This window comes from Pinus tabuliformis, chromosome Q, assembly GCF_031772625.1.
Source record: "Pinus tabuliformis cultivar Carrire ecotype Pingquan chromosome Q, CPIR1, whole genome shotgun sequence".
Lineage (NCBI taxonomy): Eukaryota > Viridiplantae > Streptophyta > Pinopsida > Pinales > Pinaceae > Pinus > Pinus tabuliformis.
In genome coordinates this window covers 111,668,610-111,693,054 of record NC_142296.1, presented here as the reverse complement: position 1 = coordinate 111,693,054, position 24,445 = coordinate 111,668,610, and positions in this window count along the sequence as shown.

Below are 24,445 nucleotides of genomic sequence, written 5' to 3'. Positions count from 1 at the left end.
TCCATCCTAGCCAAGGACTTCCACGTACCACCCGACCATAGATTGGGCTAAAACAAATCTTTCTTCAGCCAATCACCCCTTTGTCATATTCCAAGCATGAATGTGGGAATCACAAAGACACCAATCATGGCATCCTCGGGCTTTACCATGTATCTTGCCAAGGGATTCCTAGGCCCAAACAATAAACATACACTACATCCATGATTGTTCATGATTGTATTGTGGTAGATCCAATGGATTTGAGCCTTTGCCATGCACCACATATTTTTAGGAAACAACGCATTATGGGTTTCTAACTCCTAAAGCAACCCATCGCAACCTTAGATTCAAGCCAATGGTGGAATTTCTTGAGATGTTGTAATACTATAGTTGAAAATGATCCTGTAGTTTCTTCCCTTCATGAAGTATATGTTGTGTATCGATAATATATCTCAACCATTTCTCTATCTAATGCTCGAGATTCATCACATACTATGAATATGAAACCCAAAAAGGAAAGGACTTCCCATTAAGGATTTTAATGAAGAGTTGAAAGTCCTCCCCATGTTTCAATTCTCTAGACCGTTCTCCCAGCCTAGATCATATAGTGCATGGGATTTTTCTTACAAATATGCATAATTTAGAGAGCTGTGCAAATTGTGTAAACCTAAATTGGGCCTTACGACCCAAGAGGACCAAAGAAAAGAACCAAAATCGGCTAGATCTAGTGGGTTTGCATCATTAGACCGATCCTTCAAAAAGCATTCAACTAGCTTAATTTTGACCCCTTGCTTCGAATTGGAAGTTGCAACGACTGCACTAACAACAATCAAAACCCACTGAAGTAGTGAAAACCCTTCCCATGCTAATGCCTCCTTGTAGCTCAAATTCCCACCAATTCTCTACACAGACATGGAAAACTCTGTGTTAAGAAGATGTCCATTGAGCAAGATCCACCCCAAGTCCTAGTCGTCCTCCTCAAACCACTTTTATTTCTCTTAAAAAAAACCTCCACCTTTCATCCATACAATACATCAAAACAACCACTGACCTCCAAAGAATGTCACGAAAACGGATATCATCGAAGACCTTGGAAACAAATTTGTACATATGATGGTGTACCAGATCCATGCAAATCCACATTTTTCTATCTAAATTCATTGAAACCATTCCTCTGGTGCTCTCTTCAAACCTCCTTAGAAACCCTAGGGTGTGATCTCCTTGGCCCGCCTTTTAGTGTCCATGCATTACTGGATATGTAACCACCTCCTCCCACACTTACCAAAGTTAACTTGTCCACTAGGGTAAATATGTGACAAAGAGTTACTATTATATTATTCAACCTCCTAAGTATAGTTAAGGAAGTGGAATCAACAAACCAAAACTTTACTGACCTTCCCCAGGAGCTACAGGACCCCTAGGAGCTAAACAACCACTCTAAGTGCCCAGACCTTGAGTTAGATTGCTTTTTCACTGACCTAAACTCCCAGTCGCATGCACAAGCTTGCATCCATATGATTGTATGCCTCTATTCACATGCATAAGCCTGCTAGGGAGTGACTCCAGTCCCAATTTCCCAGTTCTGTGCTTGTAACCGCAAAATTTGTGCCACCTTTTGAGGGCTAGACTTCAAATCACTGCCCAGAACTTGATGAAATTTTCCAAAACAATAAATGACACAAAGACAAAGCCTCTAACACAAAACTTGATCAAGGACTTGACCTAGCCCGACCTAACCATGACAAACATTTTGTCACACACATTGTAAATATGTAATCGACGGGTTATAAATGCATATCTAAGCATAAGTGTTACATATCCATTTGGGCACATCACTTCCATAATTCAAATCAGTACTATTGGGGCTCATCATACCCTAATTCAATTGCTACATGCCCTAGACAAGTCAACACTTTGAATGTCTCCTTCCCTGAGAGTTTCTTGGCCTGAAGCCCTTCAGAAATGCCTCCTTGAGGGACCAGCACAGCCTTGGTCAGGGGTAAGTGCACTTCAGTGCAGGTAGGCCCATGTCAGGGTGCTTTCCAGAGCACTTAGGCCCACTTTGACTTGCGTTGGGTGAGATTGAGCGAAATCATCATAGGGTTATGGGAATATTTTTATCTGCTGGAGCCATCTAGAAGATTTCCACACTTATCATCTCCTATGAGCTTGAAATTGGATAGGGAATGAGTTAAGTAAACTCCTATCCTCTCATCCCTTCCTCCTTGGAAACTAACTCTAAGTTTGGAAGGCCATTCAATACCCTCATTTATGACCAAACCACCATCATTTTCCTATAAATTGAGCACTCATCTAAGTGATCAGGGGCTGGACTTTGAGAATTTGTAAAGAGATATTGTTGGTGTGAGGTTTGAGATTGTATTGTTGGTCCTGATGATGGACCCCCTTTGGGGTTTGAAACGTTGGCAGAATGAACTAGAAACTGTGGATAATCCGGATCATGACACTACAAAAAACTTCCACAGAGGCTTAAAATCTAACATAACATCCCTGTACGGAGGGGAAACATGGAAGGAGATCTGTCTTCTCGAAATCCTGAGGATAAAAATTGAGAGGAGAATTGCGGACCTGCAATTTCTGAAACAATGTAGGAACAAGAAAATCATTCCTCCTTTTGCTAAGGTCAATCATAGACTATCCAATCATTATAATAATAATCATGTGTCGGCCTTTATAAAATTAGGGTTCTTGTTTATTTATATCCAGGTCGCAAGGTTCTCTTCTCTCAATAATCTTTCACTCATATTCTATCTGATTTGTCCTGATGATGGACCCCCTTTGGGGTTTGAAACGTTGGCAGAATGAACTAGAAACTGTGGATAATCCGGATCATGACACTACAAAAAACTTCCACATAGGCTTAAAATCTAACAAGTATTGTTATGCTGCCAGAGTGTTATGATTTTGATGTGATGTTGGTTGGAAACCAAGATGGAAGAGTGACAATGGATCAAACTTCATGGTTGTAATTATTCCTTCTTTACACCTTTTCCCATATTCTTGTCTTTATGTATGATGATTATATGTGTAAATTCTTTTGATTCCATTTGCTTATAGTAGATAGATCTCTTGCTTTGATTGGTTTTTGTCCTCTGTTTATGATTACAGGTACTTTTCGAGCATATTAAGTTCGAGAAGGAGTGACGGGAACCATACAAAGGAGACAAAGGGAAAGCGAAAGATAACAAGTAGGTCCCTTGTCTTATTTATCTTCTATAGAAAAAGGTTAAGTGCTTTAAATCTGTTCTTCTAGGTGTAGCTACCCACCTAGGGAAATTGTGTTTATTCATAGATGCAAAATTCCACATAACAATAAGGGTCTGATACTTATCTGAGAATCATCAAGAATATCTAATTCCCTCTCATAATAGTTGTAATATCATCTATTAGATCATGCATTCAATAACCATTCATTTACTAATCCAAACATGACAAAAGCCATAACAAGAATCTATCATGAGACCATGCTTATAACTAGCATATAACCAAAATAATAACAATAATAAAATAACCATAAAAGTCACATCACAACAAGTACATTTACTCAAAAAATACAAGAGGAAAAGAGCTCTTACTAACATATGCAAAAGCCAACCAAGTCAGGGACTTCCACGTACCACCCAACCATAGATTGGGATGAACCAAATCTTTCTTTCAGCCAATCACCCCTGTGCCATATTCCAAGCAAGAATGTGAGACACAACAAAACAACCAGGGCTTCCTCAAGATTTATTGCAATTCTGCCAAAACTGGTCAAGGTATTCCTAGGCCTGAAACCCTCACCTATATAACTAGGATTTACCGCAATCTCGCCATTATCAGTCAAGGGATTCCTAGGCCAAAACAACAAACATACACTACCAGGATTTACCACAATCCCACCAAAATCAGTCAAGGGATCACTATGCTCTAAACGAGCTTGGATGCCTCTAGATTTCTTCACCAATACCTTGAGGAATTTGCTTGTGTCCACCCTCAGGCTTTACCACAATCATGCCATTACCAGTCGATGGATTCCTAGACCCTTGGGAATTTTCCCGAGACCACCTCACCTAGTTCCAAAACATCCAACAATCCAAATCTCAACCAAATGAAAGAACCCCATCACACCATGGCTATCCAAAAATGGCAATGCAAGGCTAAAAACCATTTTCACACCTTACAAAACCCATGCCAATGACAACAAGAGAACTAAATACACACATGCATGCCAAAACCAACAAGGAAATCACGCATGCAACTCAATACCTGCAAAGTAATCTCGTTGTAGTCACTTGATCCGACTCTTCCTTGCTTGATCCTTGCTTCCCTTTGCTTTCTTGTCCTTCCTTTGCCTTCCTTTCTCCAACGCTAGAGTGCTCTAAGAATTCTCTAAGTGTGCAAGAGTATGAAAGAATATAGAGAATAAAGAGAGAGCTCCAAAACTGAACTAATCCTTAGAAGCCTTTTTATAGGCCTCTATTTTCTTCAATTTCCTCCTCACATGCAACCTATGACCTTTCACCTTCATTTTCTCTTATTTTCCATTCTTTCCATAAATAAAATGTCAATTAATGCCTCTTTGCCTTTTCAAAACCTTTGCCATTTCCTATGGCAATTTCCCTTAACCATAATAAACCAAATGAACACCCACTGGGATGTTTTTCCCAACATTCAGCTAGGAATAGGTGTCATATGACCTTAGTCTTATTTTTGCCTTTATTAACTTTATTACATGAAATTTTAACATGGGTTGTTAAAGACCCCTCCCCCTTAGGGGAACACCATCCTCAGTATTCTATGACACCTATGACCAATAAGATCGCTAAAAACCAAAACACACTGCCCACGGAGCTTTATAACTCAACTCAATGCAATATTTACAATGAAACTGTTGAAAAGAAAAACCAACATGACAACCATACCGCTTATTGGAGCTTTATAACACATCTCATTGCGATATTTACAATAACAACCATACATAAATATGTACATATACTAAAACTCATTTGTCTTCATCGAAAAATAATGAAGAATACATATCTCGCATTTGATCAACCATCTGCCATGTAGCTTCATTGGGCCCAAAGTGCTTCCACTACACTTTAACTTGCTCGATTGCTCTGTTCCGGAGCATGAGATGTTTCCATTGCAAAAAGCATTGAGGTTTCGGTTGGAATTCTCTTTTTGGATCCACCTGTAAGACAAACCAATCAATCACATGATCAACATCCTTTACATATCTTTCAAGCAATGAAACATGTAAAACATCATGGACTTTCATTGTCGCAGGTAGTGCAAGTTTGTAGGCCACTAGTCCAGTCCTCTCAAGTATCTTGAAAGGCCCACAATACCAAGGTGCCAGCTTCACACATGACCCAAACCTTAAGGAGATTTTCTTGGGCTTGATGCGCAAGTAAACATGCTCCCCAACCCGAAACTCCTTGAATATCCTATGTTGATCTGCATAACTCTTTTGTTTTTCCTATGTTACCTTTAGATTCTTCTTGACAACCTACATTTCCTACTCCATCTCTACCAATATGTCTAGTCCTATGAACACCCTATTCACTGGATCACTCCAGCTGATGGGAGTATTACAACTCCACCCATAAAGTGCCTCCAACAGACTCATCCTCAGCGAATCCTAATACCCATTGTTGTAAGCAAACTCTACCAATGGAAGATATTTCTACCACCTCTGTTGTTGATGCATAACATACATTATCAACATGTCATCTAAGATCATGTTTACCCTCTTTGTTTATCCATCTTTCTGTGGATGATAAGTTGTAATAAAGGCCAATTTTGTACCCAAACCTACAAATAACTCCTTCCAGAACCTATAAGTGAACTTAGCATCTATATATGACACAATCTTATTCAGAATACCATGCAATGTCACTATCTCCCTAATAAAGACTTGTGCTACCTCACTAGATGAATAAGTAAACTTAACTATTATGAAGTGAGCTACCTTAGTCAACTTGTCAACCACAACCATAATGGAATCATGTTAACTAGATGTCTTCGACAAACCTGTGATGAAATCCATAGAAATGACCCCCCATTTCCATTATGGAATTGGAATCGGTGGTAGTAAACCACCCCCATGTCCATTATGGAATCAGAAACGGCTGTAGTAAACCACCTGGATTCTTGCAATTTCCCTTTACCTGTTGACAATCTAAACATCTGGCGACAAACTTAACTACCTCTTTCTTCATATTCAGCCAATAGTATAACTTCGCCGTTTTTAATGTCTTCTGACATCCTGGGTGACCTGAATACGACACAACATGAAATTCCCTCAAGTTAAGCTTCTTGAGTTCATTATTGTCCAACACATATATTATGTCCCTAAATCTCACAAAACCATCTGTCATGAGATGATAATCCACATCCTGATCACCTATACCCTACTATTGTAACATGTGCCGAAGATCCCTATACCTGTCATCCTATTGTCCTACCTATAAGATCTGCTTATGTAAATCTGTCCCATATGAACTCATAGCTACTATGTGATTTACCTCTACTCTTATGTTAAGAGCATATACAACCTTGTTCTCCTTTCCCTTAATGTACCTGATCTCGAAGTCGAACTCACTAAGCTTGTCCAACCACCTAGCTTATCTGACATTCAGATTAGGTTGGTCGAATAAGTATCTAAATCCACTATGATCACTCATCAAGATGAAGCACCTGCCAAGAAGGTAGTGCCTCCACATCTTCAAAGCATGAACGATCACTGCCAACTCAAGATCATGTGTCACATAGTTATGTTCATGCTCATTTAGTTTCATTGATTCGTATCATACCACATGTTCCTCCTACATCAGGACTCCACCAAGTCCTCTCTTACAAGCATTTGTACACACCACGAACACTTTGTTCGGATCTGCAATCTTTCGAACTAGAGCATTTGTAATCAACTACTCAAAACTTGTTGCACATTCCTTTGTCCATTCAATATTTTTTCCCTTTCTTTACAATGATGTGATAGGCAATCTGTAAAAATTTCTTAATGAACCTCCTGTAGTAACCTGTTAACCCCATGAATGATCCCACCTCATCCACATTCCTAGGAGTTACCCATTCCATGATAGCTCTTATCTTTTCCAGATCCACTGCTATGCCTTCCTTGGAGACAACATACCCCAAATAATGTACCTTTGTCTTAAAGAAACTGCATTTACTAAGCTTAGCATACAATTGATGCTCTCTTAGCAATCTCAATACTGTTGTTAAGTGTTTAACACGTTCTTCCTCGTTTTTAGAATATATCAATATATCATCAATGGATATAATCACAAAATTGTCCAGATAAGGATGCAACACACTATTCATCAAACACATGAAAGTAGCTGGAGAATTAGTCAAACCAAAAAGAACCACAACAAACTAATAATGCCCATACTTGGTCCAGAAAGCAGTCTTGTAGATATCCTCTTCTTTAATGTGTACCTGATGATATCCTGATCTCAAGTCAATCTTCAAGAACAATGCTACTCCCTTCATCTGGTCAAACAAGTCATCAATCCTTGACAACAAATACCTATTCTTGTTTGTCACCTTGTTCAACTGCCCGTAATAAATGCACAACCTGATTGTACCATCCTTCTTCTTCACAAACAATACTAGTGCACCCCAAGGCGACACACTTGGCCTTATGTATCCCTTGTCAAGCATTTCCTTCAACTACAACTTCAATTCCACTAACTCTGGAGTGCTCATCCTGTAAGGTGCCTTAGATGTTGGTGTTGCCCCTAGTACCAACTCAATAGAAAAGTCCACTTCCTTGTGAGGCGACAACTCTGAAACCTCAGCTGAAAACACATCCTGAAGCTACTGTAAAACTAGATCCTTCTTCAAGACTTCTACATCCTCAACATCCTTACCTTTATCACTGGAAATATGCACTGCAAATAACACACAACATTTCCTGCGACTACCCTTTTCTTTCATAGTGATGACCATTCTAACAAATGTAGCCTTCTTCTTACTCTACAATATTGTATGTTCTTTATTGTCATCCAAGCACTTAATATCCTTCTCACAACAATCCACCTTAGTCCCGTGAAGATACAACCAATCCATACCCAAAAGCATATTGTATGATCCCAACGGAAGTACATTCAGATGCGCTGATGTAGGAATACCATTTGACTTAAATGCACGAGCTCTTCAATGATGAACTCTCTTCTTAGTACCTATAGTCAACTATACCAACCACAATTCTCCATGCAATTCTTTCTCAAACCACACTTATCCACCAGATCAGGGTTAACATAACTATAATTAGATCCAAGGTCAACCAAAATAAAAGTAGCTTGATCACAAAGCTTACCGTCCATATCTATAATAGATGCCTAGTGATTCGCCTGCTTGTTATCCAATGTTGCATAGATCTGAGGAATGCTCTGTTCAACATCCCCAACTATCTGCGCCTCTTGAGCACTGTAGATCTACAATCTACCACCCTGATATGACGAACATTCCTTCTTGAGATGCTCCTTGCCACATATCCAACACTACAAATGTCTCCTACCATCACCTCTATTCTATTTTCCTCTAGGCTACGACCCATGTCCGTTCTCAACTACATTGAAGTTCTTGTAAGGAACAACATTCTCTTTCTCACCTGCATCCTGAGATCTTGTTCGCTTCAGTGGCCATTTACCTTTAGTTTTTTCATTCCTTTTCCTACCCTACTTAGTCTTTGTCTTATGCTTCAATTGCTCATAACAGTGCTTCAACTTTACAATGGCTTCTTCCAGTGATCGAGGCCCATCATACTCAATATGATCCTTGAATGCTAATGACAATCCACTGACAAATATTTGAACCTTGGCCTTCTCATCCTTAAGATACGGTACATACCTCAATAAATGAAAGAACTTAATTTGTGTACTCCTCATCTATCATCGATCCCATCTTGAACTCATATAAATCCTTGGCTTTGCTGTCATAATATCTTTCTGACAAGTACTTCTTCCTGAAAAGTCTCTTGAATTAATGCTAACTCAACTCCTTTGTCACAATGTCTTAGACACGCTTCACATCTTCCCACCAAATGTCTTCTTTCCCATGAGACTCAAAATAACTATCTTGGCTTTCATGTTCTCTATATAGTCATGCAGCTCAAATAATTTCTTCATCCCAAATAACCATGCCTCTGCATCTTCTGACTTCTTCAAATCTCCATCAAATGTAGGTGGCTTGGCTTTCTTGAACTCATCTGGGAAATATCCCCTGTCATTCCTACCATAAGGATGATAACGATGATGACCATGATACTTTTCTGAACCAGAACTAGAATAGAACCCATGTCCATCACCTCTCTTGTCAGCTGTATCCAAGAACCTACCATCTATGACCATGTCATCTCTATGTGACATGTGCCCGCCATGAGACCTACTGCCATATTCCCCATCAATCCTATCCTCTGGTCCATAACTGATTCATGGTTATTCATGTCTCTGCAAGTCTAGAAAACTCTGAAGGATAATTGCATTGACCTCTGCTTGTTTCTCTTGTGCCTTGGCAAGCCTTTTACGTGACTGAATAATTTTGTCATTGTTTACATTGCAACTTCTAATTTCTGCTCTCAAACTTCTCAATGTGTCTGCTATGTGAGGGGAGTACTCATCTCTCGATTGTTCATCTGATCTGTAGGAAGAGTCTCGTGAACTATAATCCACCATTTTTCTAGTCATAATTGATCTTCTTCTTCTTGCATGTATACCATGTCAACTAAAACAAAATATAAACATAATCAACTTATCTAAGTGAAGTTTAGGGGAGACTATCTCGTCTGTGTTGGACATTGGATAAACCAACGCTCCCTGTGTGTTTCGCGACATGGACTAACCGCCTCTCATGGATCCTTATCTCCGACGATGCAACCATTGACTAACACCTATGGGTTTTGGTTTAACGACAATCGTGATTCTCAACAAGTGGTATCAGAGTGTAGGTCACGAGTTCAATACACACCCGACTCACATTGAGGGGTGAGATTGTTGGACATTGGATAAACCATAGCTCCCTGTGTGTTTTGTTACATGGACTAGCCACCTCTCATGGATCCTTATCTCTGGCGATGCGATCATTGACTAAGACCTGCGGGTTTTGGTTTAACAACAATCTTAATTCCCAATAGTCTGCAAAATCAATCCAAATTAGCATGATACATGTATAATCATAATCATATCAATATACTAACATCATGCATGACAATATCAACTGCATCAAAATGACCTCATGCACGACAACCATAACCATGACAATGCATGCATAACAACCATATAGACAACTGACATGTAGACATGACAAACACATTCCGCCCATCCAGTCTAAGCATTGAACCATGCTCTGATACAAATATGTAATTGGTATCAGATATCACCCAAAGATAATGGAATCCTGCTCTGATACCAATCTGTAACCACCTCCTCATCAGGGTAAATATGAGATGAATAGTTACTATGATATGACTCAACCTCCTAAGTACAGTTAAGGAAGTGGAATCAGAAAACTAAAATTTTACTAACCTTTCTCAAGAGCTACAAGACTCCCAGGAACTAAACAACCACTCCAGGTGCCCAGACCTTGAGTCAGATTGCTTTTTCACTGACCTACACTCCTAGTCGCATGCACAAGCCTGTATCCATGACACTGTAGGCCTCCAGTCGCATGCATAAGCTTGCAAGGGAGTGACTGTAGTCCCAATTTCCCATTTTTGTGCTTCTAACCGCATAATCTATGCCACCCTTTTAGGGCTAGACTCCAGATCATTGCCTAGAACTTGATGAAACTTTCCAAAACAATAAATGACACAAATAAAAAGCCTCTAACACAAAACTTGAATAATGACTTGACCTAGCTCAACCTAACCATGACAGACATTTCATCAAACACATTGTAAACATGTAATCTACATGTTATAAATGCATATCTGAACATAGGGGTTTGATACTTATATGAGAATCATCAAGAAGGTCTAATGTCCTCTCACAATAGTTGTGATATCATCGATTAGGTCATGCATTCAATAACCATTCATTTACCAATCAAAACATGATAAGAGCCATAACTAGAATTTTTCATGATGCTTATAACTAGAATATAACCAAAATAATAACAATAATAAAACAACCATCAAAGCCACATCACAACAAGTACATTTACTCATAAAATACAAGAGGAAAATAACTCTTATTAACATATGCAAAAGACAACCAAGTTAGAGACTTCCATATACCACCTGACCATAAATTGGGTTGAACCACATCTTTCTTTCAGCCAATCACCCCCATGCCATATTCTAAGCATGAATGTGGGACTCACAACAAAACAACCACGACTTCCTCAGGCTTTATGATAATTTTGCCAAAATCAGTCAAGGGACTCCTAGGCCCGAAAACGTCACCCATACAGCCAGACTTTACCGCAATCCCGCCATTACCAGTCAAGGGATTCCTAGGCCCAAACACGAAACATACACAACCAGGCTTTACCGCAATCCCGCCAAAATTGGTCAAGGGATCACTAGGCCATAACAAGCTTGGATGCCTCTGGATTTCTTCACCAATACCTTGAGGAATTTGCTTTTCTCCACCCTCAGGATTTACCACAATCTCGCCACTATCGGTCAAGGGATCCCTAGGCACTTGGGAATTTTCTCGAGACCACCTCACCCTGTTCCAAAACCATCTGACAATCTAAAGCTCGACCAAATGAAAGAACCCCACTACACAATGGCTATCCGGAAATGGCAAGGAAAGGCTGAAAACCATTGTCACACCCGACAAAACCCATGCCAATGACAACAAAAGAACCAAATACACACATGCATGCCAAAACCAGTAAGGAAACCACACATGCAACTCGATACCTACAAAGTAATCCCATTGTAGCCGCTTGATCAAACTCTTCCTTAATTGATCCTTGCTTCCCTTTGCTTTCTTGTCCTTGCTTTGCCTTCCTTTCTCCAATGCTAGAGTGCTCCAAGAATACTCTAAGTGCGCCAAGAATATGAGAGAATAGAGAGAGACATCCAAAACTAAACTAACAAAAGTTATGAAGAGATCCTCATTAAGGCCTCTATTTTCTTTATTTTCCTTAATTTTCCTTAAATTTCCTCCTCACATGCAACTTGTGACTGTTCACCTTCATTTTCTCCTATTTTCCATTATTTTCATAAATAAAATGCAAATTAATGCCTCTTTGCCTTTTCAAAGCCTTTATTATTGCCTTTGCCAATTTCAACATAATAAACCAAATGAACACCCACTCGAATGTTTTTCCCAACATTCAGCTTGGAATAAGTGTCCCATGACCTTGGTCTTATTTTTGCCTTTATTAACTTTATTATATGAACTTTTTAACCCGAAGTTGTTATAGGATATTAATAAATAATTAATGTTTCCAATTTAATATTATAATTTCATGAATTCATACTATATCGACTACATTTAAACTGCATATTTTGATATTGATATTGAAGTTTAATAAACACAATATTAAATAAACAATGCACTAGGCTTCTCCAAGCCATGTATAAATAGATCAATATCATTCACTAAATTTTACAACCATAATTACGCCGTAAGGCATTCTCCTCTGAGAAGAAGTCCCTCCCATGCCACCTGTGCTGTTGTGGGACGTTGATTTTAGTGTTAGACGATTAAAACAACCTCTACCATCGGATTGAATAAGACTAATATTGTCAGTTACCGAAGAAGAAGACTGACATTTTTAGTTACAATTCGGTAGGAACCTCTTCCTCGCATTTGTTCAACTTGTTGTCCATGGTGCTACAGGAAGACGACAAGAGTCTCAGGATTACAACCGTGAGCATGAGAGTAAACATTCCCTGCAGATTGAATTAAACATCGACAATATTTTTTAGGATCTCGTCGATTAAGAAAAACCAATGAAGCATCCAATTCAAGGCTGATCTATAAGATACAGACCAACACATATGAAAAACAATTGATGGTTATCATTCCAAATTGCCTGACGTTGGAGTCTGTCAGAAAGGTGTCGTGTAGGGTTGCAAGGCCCATCGTTCATGGAAACAAAATTACAAATCATGGAAAATGTATTTGTAATTCGGAAACGCACCTATTCAGCCATCGTTTGAAGGTAATGCAGGGAGGCTAGAAGCCGCCTTTTGTTTTTTGAAAAAAAACCCTCGATTCCCTTGTTTCTTGAAAATATTTTTGTTGCTCATCTTCATACTTCAATGAACTACAATCGACAACAGAGGCCATCTAATCTAATGATTTCACATGCTTATAAGTCTTCTTCAAGGCAGGGCTTCTTACATTTCCGCTCATCAGTAGGGTTGATTTAGCGCAACATGAAAGGATTTTTCATGACATTACTCCTCAGGGAAATATAGCAGAGAAACCATATATTTTTACTGTGTAGTGATTTACAATAGAGATTTAGTTAATTTGCTGGAAATAGTAAGCCAAGTAATTTACATTAGAGTTTTAGATAACTTGTTGGAAATGATTAAGCCAAGTGCTGGTTCTAAATTGTGTGTGTGTAATATTGTAATTATTAAAGAAAATTTTTGTATTGATTGTATAAAACTTTTGCAAATCTGGTATATGCCGAGAACTGTAACCCTTGAAATAATAAACAATATGGGGGAGGGGTCTCTGGCTTTGCTGGGAGGTTCAAGTAATGAAACCAAAGGGAAAATAAAATTGTTTCTAAAGCAGTCATAATAAAAGATGACATGTTGGAAGCAGAATGAAAACCAGTCCCGTGTCACCTATAGGAAAGTGTGCTTGTGCTAGAGAAGACTGAGCAAATTGGGTAGTGCCAGAACAAGATTGGAGGCCTGGAACCTCTCTGCCCAAACCTGTTTCCATGACTCAACGAGGTGGTATTTTTCGTGGCTACAACCTGCAAAACCTCCACCGAGTCCTTGACACGGATAAAGATTAGGTTGGTAGGTAATACGAAGGGAAACAGACCTTATGGCCGAGAGGGTTAACCGTGAACCCTAGCGAGGTTATTAGTTCTTGAAGTCATAATTGTTGTTGCAAAGGTAAATAAAAACAAAATAAGACCTTGAATGTGAAATATCATATGAATGCAATAAGAGTTAATTTATTATAACTAGTTTTGGAAAAATTTCTGTTATGCATAGGAGAAAAACCCTTGTTAGGTGAACTTGGTTGTCGAAGGGGTTGAGATGAGGCTGCCAAGTGCACAGCTACCGAGTCCAGTCCCCTTCGAACCTCTGTTGAGGTATAAATTGAAATAGACTAAACCGCAATTTCCATTCTTAAAATTGTCTAAATTCGAGAACTAAATACATTCAACAAGACATCAAGAATTTAAAGCATAAAATTATGTAAGCAGATATATATATATATATATATATATATATATATATATATATATATATATACAAACATACATAAAGCATTCAAAGAAATACCATAAACCCTCGGGAAAAGACAAGTGGAAACCAGTTTCACGATTAACAAGTAGGAAACCCTCTTCTGGGTCAAAATTGCCAAGAGGCTCTACATTTGTTTGAGTAACAGTTCAACAAAACTCACAAAAAGGAAACCCGCAATTCTTAACCTATAAACTACCCGACCGCAAGCAAATCAACACCTGTTTATGCTTAGGATATAATTACAAAAGTGTTACTAGTGCCCAAATTCCATGAGGAGCAATACCTGTCACATACAAAACAAATTGGGGTGAGAATCGTAAGGAAACTAAATGAAGGGATAAGCTGTAGTTTAAAGGGTAGGAACAAAATTGTAAGTAACTCACCGCTTGTAACAGGAAACTATGTCATTTTCACCTGGAAATTGGGTAGGTTACCTTCTATTAACCATGACGTCGAAAACTGTGAAACGAAGTGAGAATATCGGTCAAGGCAAAAGTAGTAAGGTAAGAGCGTTAGGACTGATTCAAAGATTCCCTGGAAGTGTTGCCGTTTTGGAAGGAAAGTGTACAAGTAGGGATCATAGAAGCTGCCAATAAATGAAAAAACCAGAGACCAGCCACTTGTATGCTCCCTGCAAACCAATTGAGGGTTCAGAGATAGCCCAGAAAAATAAACCCTAGCCAAAATTGCCAATGGTAAAGATTGAGACATGTCTAACCAAATGGGTGAAAGAACCCACGTTAGTTCACTTGGTTAACGTGGGGAAATGCCAAAACAATGGATCCTCCGATGCCAAGTTGCAGAGCTCGTCCATGAGGAGCAGTGGAGAGCAAATGAGCCAAATTGAGGGTATGACTTCCCGGGTTTGATACCCTAACTTATTGCGGAAGAAGGTGGACCATCGGATTAGCTCCGGAAAAGAAAACGGTTCAAATGTACCTAGCTGCCCATCATGATGTCCGACATATGTCACCCTCACCTCCTTCATGAACCTTCGGACAAACCTTATGGTGCATAGTTAAGGTGCAATGTTTATTGGATCATGCCAGATTATGGTATGGTTTTTAATAACATTTCAAGCGGGTATGGTATGCCACCCATTAACCAAATTACCTAATCGGATTACCATAATAATTATCCAAAGAACACATATAATCCTAGGTGTTTAAGCATATGGTAATAATTAATTTTTTTATTACTTATGTCAGATTGTGTGCTTAGGTATGCTAATTATCTCCATCACTCAATTTTATTGCTAAGCCATGGTATTCAAATTGCACACATGTTGAAGGAATTTCTCCTTGTTCCTGTTAGAGCTTTGTATCATCGTATCATCCAAAATAACTCTGGTAATCAACAGAACAAGCTGTCGGAACTGCATTAGTACTACCAAGGAACTGTGTGGATAATAGTCTAGCAAGGGTAGAGCTCTGCATTCTAGTACAAAGTGAAATAGTTCTGCAAACATTCTCTTCTTGCCTATTGAAAAATAAGAAATAGTCAGACAGTTGTGTTCCACCAAGACAATACAAAACTTGTTAACTTTTTGTCTCAAACTGTACTGATCTCTCTAAGAAATGCAGGCTTTAATGGTATGAGTATTAAACAATAAATAGACGATGTATGGCATATAGACAACCCTATGAAATAATGCATCAATCTACTCAAATAAGACTGCATGTCGCAAAGAAAAAATATGAATGAAATTAAATTCAAATGAATCGGAAATCACCTTAGCAGGGGCAATTTAGCCACCTAACCACCTAGTAGCCAATCACAAATGCAAAAGTATGGAATGACAATACTGGAAGGACTAGTTGGAGGCATTCCATGATATAATTTGACTTTGATTTAGTGATTGGCACTTGCAGGGATTTTCAGCTCATAAGAGATAGAAGCAGGCCCTAAATGATGGATATATTTGCTCTTTTAAATATTATCCTTATCCTCATCTTTCATGTGCATTTCTGCATGAAGGCAGTGATGGGAGGCTACAACTATGTTGCATAATTTTGGAGCTACCTAATCCCTTGTTGCTTGATGGCATAACAAATAATAGTTCAAGTCTTGATGATGCTTACAAATGCCCTATCCAACAATGGATAGAACAATCTTGTAAAGGTACACACCAACCTTGGCATGATTCTGATTTTCTTGTCTCATTTTGAGAAGCCCACTTCTATTTCCAGTGAAGTGGTGATAGATATTTGAGTCTATGTTTCAAGGAAATTTGACATATCCTTGTTTGGTTTGTGGCCAAACATAAAAGAAAATCTCATATTCATCATTAGATAATATGACGGTTTCATTGGCTAATTGATTTTACCTAGCACTTGCATGTTGTTGATTAAGAGTAGGATACAAAGAATAAGATCAATTATGTGCATATTTACATTTTTATTGGGTTGCCTCCAGCATTTTCACTTATGTCTTTCTTTGTAAAATCCATTTTTGAAATTTTTGTATCTTGGAAAAGAAATTTTGACTGTATGTGGGGTTATGGGATGTGAGCACCAAATGATTTTCTCACTTTTGCAGCAGTTTTAACAAGTAGAGAACTAGAGTTCTCAAATACCCTCCAAGAGAGTGTTTGTCCCCCATATGGAGCCAAGTGCTACCCCTAAAAAATGTATGTGCATTTTGATAAGAGTAGCACAAGGAAAAACAAATATATATAGATATATCTGCAAATAGAATACATAGCAGCAGGGAAAACTGTGAGACAAATCCAGTTGATGAAAACATAAGTAAAAGAGTTGTAAAAGTTAGATAAAATGCATTTATGAATCTGGATTAGATCCAACTTCTGCAAATGTTGCTGGCAGAATACACTCATTTGTCTATCCCTAGGGAAGTAAGGCTACAAGATCTTAGTTATTGACCAAAGATACCTACAGGAATCATGGTTCCATTCCTTAATTCTTAATCATGTAAGACCAGTTTCATGCTGAAGATAATATAGTGTTTCCTTGTCCCTCAATTCAACACAAAGATTCAATCCAAAATCTATGCAGGGGATTTGAAATGGCAAAAGAATAGTATGGAATCTCTGCTCCTTGAGGATAACATCACATGAAGCCATGAAGCCTAACACAGATATATTTGAGACAGACAACCCCAAAATAGGCTTCATGTGCCATGAAGTAGACCCACATCAAGCCTATTTTGGGCTTGTTTATCTCACTAGATATCTTTGTTAATGAATGCACTATTTTACGTGCCAAGTCAGCATGCAAACGTGCAGAGAAGGCCCTGTTAATGAGCTTGAGTTCATGCCAAATATGCCCAGCAACAAAGCATAGCCTATAAGGCTCTATTTTGGGGGTTTTATGGCATTACCCAAAGCATCAAAGTGCACAATTTTAAGGAGAATTTCCCCTAGCCTATAAGGCTCTATTTTGGGGGTTTTGTGGCATTACCCAAAGCATCAAAGTGCACAATTTTGAGGAACATTTCCCCTTTGAGTGACTGTTATTATTATTTGGGGACCAAATATTATTAGAAAACGTTTATTAAGCATCTCACATACATTCTAGGTCTCCCTATCTAGAGAGATATTGAAGGATAATGAAGACTAGTTCAAAGGTTTAAAGGCTCTATTAGAGGAAGCAATCTACCCCTCACACCTATTCCAAGGTTGCATCACCTTTGAGTGAACATAAATCAAAGTAAAAGCACAAAGCTAATTGATTTTACCTAGCACTTGCATGTTGTTGATTAAGATTAGGATACAAAGAATAAGATCAATTATGTGCATATTTACATTTTCATTGGGTTGCCTCCAACATTTTACTAATTATTATTTACTATATCTCAACTATTTTTTATTTACTGTTGTAATTCGATCATTTAGTTAACTCATAATTTTGTTTGATAAAAAAATTATTCTTTAAATAAAAAAATATTGTCTACTATAATAAAATAAAACTACTTCTAACTCAAATTCAATGATTTTTTTTTTTTTATGCCTCTGCCATTAAGATTTTGATGAGATATTTCTTTCAGCTACATCGCATCAGATAATTTATGGTGCATTCAAATTCAGCGTGTCAAATAAAGGCACCATTAAAATTATGACATAAAGAATATAAATTAAAAAATACTGTCAAATGTTATTACAAAATAAAGAGGAAGCTATCATACAGTTAAAAAACTAAGCAATAATAATGACCATTTTTCGCATAGAATTTCTCAAGTTTAATGTAATCTTCCATTTCCTGCCTCAATTATGTTTGGGGAATGGCACTTTTAGCTGTGAACCATTGTTTAGTAAACGGGTTCCGCGCATGACGTTTGGATTTCCAGATGGTCTCTAAAGTTTTTCTATTATAAAGACTCTAAGTAGAAACTTGATCGAGCGGTAATTGGACAGGATCATAAGCAAACTCATAACTAATAACGTCCATATATTTATGGGGGCACCATCTGCATCTCAAATTCATTGTTGACTAATGAAAGAGAAGGCAAAAGGGTAAAAAAAAACCAAGCCTCCACGAAAGGATAAAATAAAACGCCCCCAAGCAAATCGAATAGAAATGCTCATCGTCAATTGTGGCTATACAACTCCAAAGTATTTGATGATGTTGAAACCTTTTTGATATGAAACATCCACAGAAAAACGAAATCAACTAGAACGATGTTTTCGAACAAGGGAGGGTCGGTAGTTGGGGTGACAAGTCGGCTACTTTTCTCCATGCTATTGTACGTTATTAACTCCTCAAGCCTAATGAGAGGGTAACAATGAATAAGGGTGGTGGTCATTGCTTAATCTTGTTCATTGAACCTAGATGACACTTTCGCGGTGTGCATTTATTTACACCTTTCTCCTCTACGTTTTTGTTTGTTTGTTGAGGTTAATTATTTACCTCTACGTTTTTGTTTGTTTGTTGAGGTTAATTATTTACCTCTACGTTTTTGTTTGTTTGTTGAGGTTAATTATTTAATTGGTTTCTTGTTGCTTTTTTTAATTTGATAGACTTTTTTATTTATGTTAAAAGGTAGGATGAAGAACTAGAAGACGAGATTTAACAACAATTTGTTACTAATTTTGAAGTATGTGTCGAGAAATTGCCCATTTTCTACCTTTCTCTTCCTGTTCTTCTTATATAGACCAATCGTGAGTCCAGTGTTTTGAATGAGAATTCCATTTTGTACAGTGTATTCTTTCTTGCGACTGACTGTAAATACATTCAACATAGTCTAACCATAAACACTATATGTTATAGCAAACACAAGAATATTGTATATTCACATGTACAACCAGTCAAAGCAACCACATGTCTTTGTAGACTGTTTACAAAGAAATTAAATGCAGCTTAATGTTGAATCCAAATTTTATTATCGAAATCGTTCCATCATAATTATTCATCTATGATCTTCCTTACGACGTTTCCTTTGCAACATGATGTGGTGCAATTGCTAGTATTGACGCAAATGGAATTTCATGACTGTAGACCACATTTAGTCCACATGATTTTGGTATTGATGTTTCCCACTCAAATGGTTAATGATCGTGGCATGTGTATTTGATGGTTCAATGATACAACTATCAATTCCCCATCGTTATTGAGCCATGCAAATCCCACCCTTTGATTTAAGGAAATCAAAAAGACCATTTCAATTTTCTATGTAAGTGCAACAATATAGACAAATTCAATAGATGACTTTTAACTTTAAAAGAATCATGTTTCCAATACATCAATATATAAAGCCACATTCATCTTGAATATACATCTCACCCTTCAATCATTATTTATGGAATTTAATGGACCTTTAAACATTAAAGGTCTTGTTGTGATTGTGTTCTACTATAAAAATATGATTGACATCAAGTGATATTTTTCATCATGGTTATTATTTTGACATTTTTTCTTTAAATATATATTAATGAATCTTTTTTTGTTTTGGAATAAAATTTAAAAGTTATGGTTATCTTTTTTAATATGGAAAAGATGATATTAATCCTGAAGAGAAGCCAAGACAACCGGTGTCTTTGGTTATTGTTGGCACAAAAGGAGCAAAATTACATGTCTTGGAATTACACATTAAGGAGGGGGATTGGGAGGAAACACAGGAGGCGCAACAAAAAAAGCAACACGTTCATGCATATGATAATCAATGTGTTCCACCCGAGTCTCTAGGGTGCGGAGATGGTCATTTGTGCATCGGAGATGACGCCAGAGACCTTCCAGAGAGTCTAGGGTCTCATTCTTCATATGTTGGAGGTCATTGATATAAGCAACCAATAAGTTATTGTTCTCGTACCTCTGCTTCCTAAGTGTATCAATGTTGAGTTGTATGTTATTCAGTTGGGCCATGGACTCTAAGGTGACTAGAGCTTCTACGTGGCCCGAGGAGCGGGCTGGGGACAAGGCCATGTCCGCAGCGGAACGACAACTCTCAATCGACTCAGAGTCCGAGCTAGGATGTCCATGTTTTTGGCGTTCTTCCATACATGGGACGACACCCCCCCTGCGGGCACGCCCTCGCTATTGAGGCATACAACCGACACCACTACCACCATCGATCGCACCGCCACGGGAAGCATACTGCCTGACCAGAGAAACACCCCACGAAATACTGAAATAAAACTCCACTTACTGTACCAGAGTCATTGGACAATATTATCCAATTAGGAAAGAGGCCGAAGTCCTGAGCACCAGCACCGTAACCACGATCAACGAAGAAGTAGGAAGTCACGCTACAGGTCTCAGGGTCTGCATAGCTCATATAGCCCCAGAGATGGCACTTGAAGTTGCTTTGCCAGAAAATTGACGGTTTAGTGAGGCTTCCTCGAACCAAAGATAAAGCCGGACAAAGGAAACTCTGTGTCTACTCCCGACCCACGCATTCTAGTCTTGAAACAAAATAATTCGTCATGCCAGACAAAGAAATCTTCCCCCGGATTCCATGACCATGTTTGATGCAGGTGCTAATTCCCTCCTAGCTGCATTTGACTGTCTCGTCCTGTTCTGCTGCCCCAAGCCACAGCCTAAGTCAGGACGCAAACAAACTATACCTCATTCTCTCCCGACACTCTCTCCTCATCGCCAAACACCTGCGAATGACCTCCTGCATGTCCCTGTGCGGTATTAAAGACAGCTCACAGGGAGTGGGGTATGGGTTCCAGAGGATCTTCATTGCGTTCGTGTGGTGCGTGAATGTCCCTTTGGCTCCACGATCCAAGGCACCGCCAACTGGCCCCCAAAATGATCACCCTCATCGGGGAGTTAAAATGTTTACATTACATTACATTAATATTTTATTTAATTTATTTTTATTTTTATTTTTGTGTAATTTGACTAAGTCAAAATGTTTACCATGACATTACAACATCTCTTCCATATTAGGTTGGAGAGCACCTTTTGATACAATGATATAATTAGTGTTTTATAAAAAATTTGAGTAATTAATCTTTTTACAATCCCTTTATTTTTTTTCTATTGTTTTTATTTTAACTTATTTTTACATTAATATTTTGATTACTCCTATTTTACATTATTTTTAAATTAATATGATTGGGTATAATTATTGCTTGTTATTCATTATTTTATGATAGACATCACCTAGATTTGCTCCCTTTTATTCCTTTGCCTTCATTGCAGGAATGGGAAAAAAATACCAAAAACAAGCATGGCCACTACCATCAACGTAGGAATCCTATTGAAGTGTGCAAGTACCCTGCGTTCATGTTGTCTGAGCACTGGATTAAGAATGAATAAAATGAGAGTTGTTTTGTTTTTTTGTTTTTGTTTTTTTTTTCTTCGAAGAAATCGTACCTGGAGCAGCTCTCGAAAATACATACTCTTACCCAAAATTAAAACCCAAAATTAAAACACAAGCCCTGTAATTCGCCACATCATGATCTTTGTGTAAGTGGGAATTTATATCTACATACGATTTCGAAGATATGAACTATTCACCGAGCAAAGGGGAAAGGACTAATATCAAGCTGACGACATAGTGTCGCGACTTCATGAGTGAATAGGCTTCTATCTAATGTCGTTTGGTTTGAAGAACGCCTCAACAATATTCTCCATGATTGTTGACACATCCTTTAGAGAATACATCCATAAATCTCAGTGATTATCGAATTACAGAAAAGATAAACCCATTATATACGTGACACAAAATTGAAATTCCACTTAAGTGCACACTAATGAATATCCCAGTGTGGTTTATTACGATGATCCAGGGAGATGTTGAGTAAATGTATCAATATTCAAGATTGTGGTCAAGAGGAAACTTGTGTGAAGTTATTATGTTGCAAGTGTTGAATCAACTCATTGATTATGCTTTGGATTGTTCCCTCTGTTATATGTGCCAACTCTGTTGATTGTATTCTCAATAACAAATTAATGTTGTAGTTACTATTTTTTCTAAACTCTTTTCTCTTAGTTATTTACAATAAAATTATTTTCCCAAATATCTGCTCTAAGGACTTGTTCTCTTGCACCCTATTTTACTAGAAATAACTATAGTCAATGCATCAATTAAAGATTTGATTATTCAAATTTTAAAGTTACAAGGTAAGATGCCTACTCGGCTTAGAGTAAATAGTGACAAAGTGTTTAGATAAGGCCTCCATGGTGTAGAAATCATTAATTCGAAACTCTATAGACAAAAATCTAGCCACGATAAGAGCTAGTGTGGCCTAGGTTAGGTGCGATTCCTGAGTGATTTTGACAGCTTAGATGCCTCCGGGTCGTAACTACTTACGTTACAGGTTAGACATGCCAGTCATCTTAGGATTCACATAACCTAGCAAACGAAAAAAAATAAAATGATAAGGTATGAGACAAGTTACAAGTATATTTCACAATTACTATTTTTATATAATAAAAGAAAATTATTACAATTATTAATATTATTTTAATATTAAATTTTAAATAATAATAATAATAGGGATAATTTAATATGGTGAATTGGTAACTTGTTGGAGTAATCTGGGCAAGGCCCAAGATCAAACTTACGACTACTGCTATAAGACGAAGAGTATATCTAACAATTCATAACCTAGATATACCAAGAATTTATGACTTAGCAAAAGCCAAGACTCCACAAGGGTGGGGGAGCCTACTTCTTGAACCTTATGACAATGGGCCAAAGATGTGCCCCATGGGATCTGAAATTAGGTGGAAGTGATCACACTGATTGTACCAACCACCCAATCGTTCCACGAGAAGTCAAAAATAGGGATCATCTAAGATTAAGTTAAGACTAACATAGCCCCATCTTAAATATTGATCTACCAAGTGTCGAGAGGGATCAAGTCCATAGTTAGGATGAATTTAAGTTGGTACTTTGCATTCCATAGTTGATTTCCTCAAAGCCTTTAAAGAAAGAAAGAAAGAAAGAAAATTATTTTAACGTCCACAAGGATAAAGTTAGCCTACGGGACAGATTGCTTCTTCATCTGCTTGATGTATTGAACCCTTTTTCTGTGAAGCCTCACAATAAATGCTCCCAGCTTCTCGACAAACCACTCGCTAAATATATTATAGATTATCCCAAGAGCTAGCTGCTAGCATATCTGCATAAATTTCCCTATTGTCTTTGAAGGCCTCACATTCTAAAATGAAATGCTTTTCTGCTTCCACTTCTTCGGAAGAACACAAAATGCACTCTTTCCTCCCACACTTCTTTTGTCCTTTTCCAGCGCCCTGTTTCACAACGAAGTTGATAAGAATTAGTCCTTAACCGAGCAATAAGAATTTTGGCTCTCCAAGAGATATTGGCCTCTATGTATGCTTTTGGTTGACGACTATGAGTGGGATTAAACACTTCAATATAGTACTTTTTCTTTCTTCCTAGCTCCTTATCCCAAGTATGTTTGTGGAACTTATCCATAACAAAAGTTTTTATCTCTTTGTTGTTTATGGGACACATGTTCAAGCAAATGCCCATTTACTAAACCATTTGTTATTTTGCTACATCCAAGTCTTTTTTCCGTTACACAATATGTCATTAAAGACAACCTTAGGCCATCTACCCTCTTCCATTTGCTCAATTTTTTTAAATACCTTATGACTCACA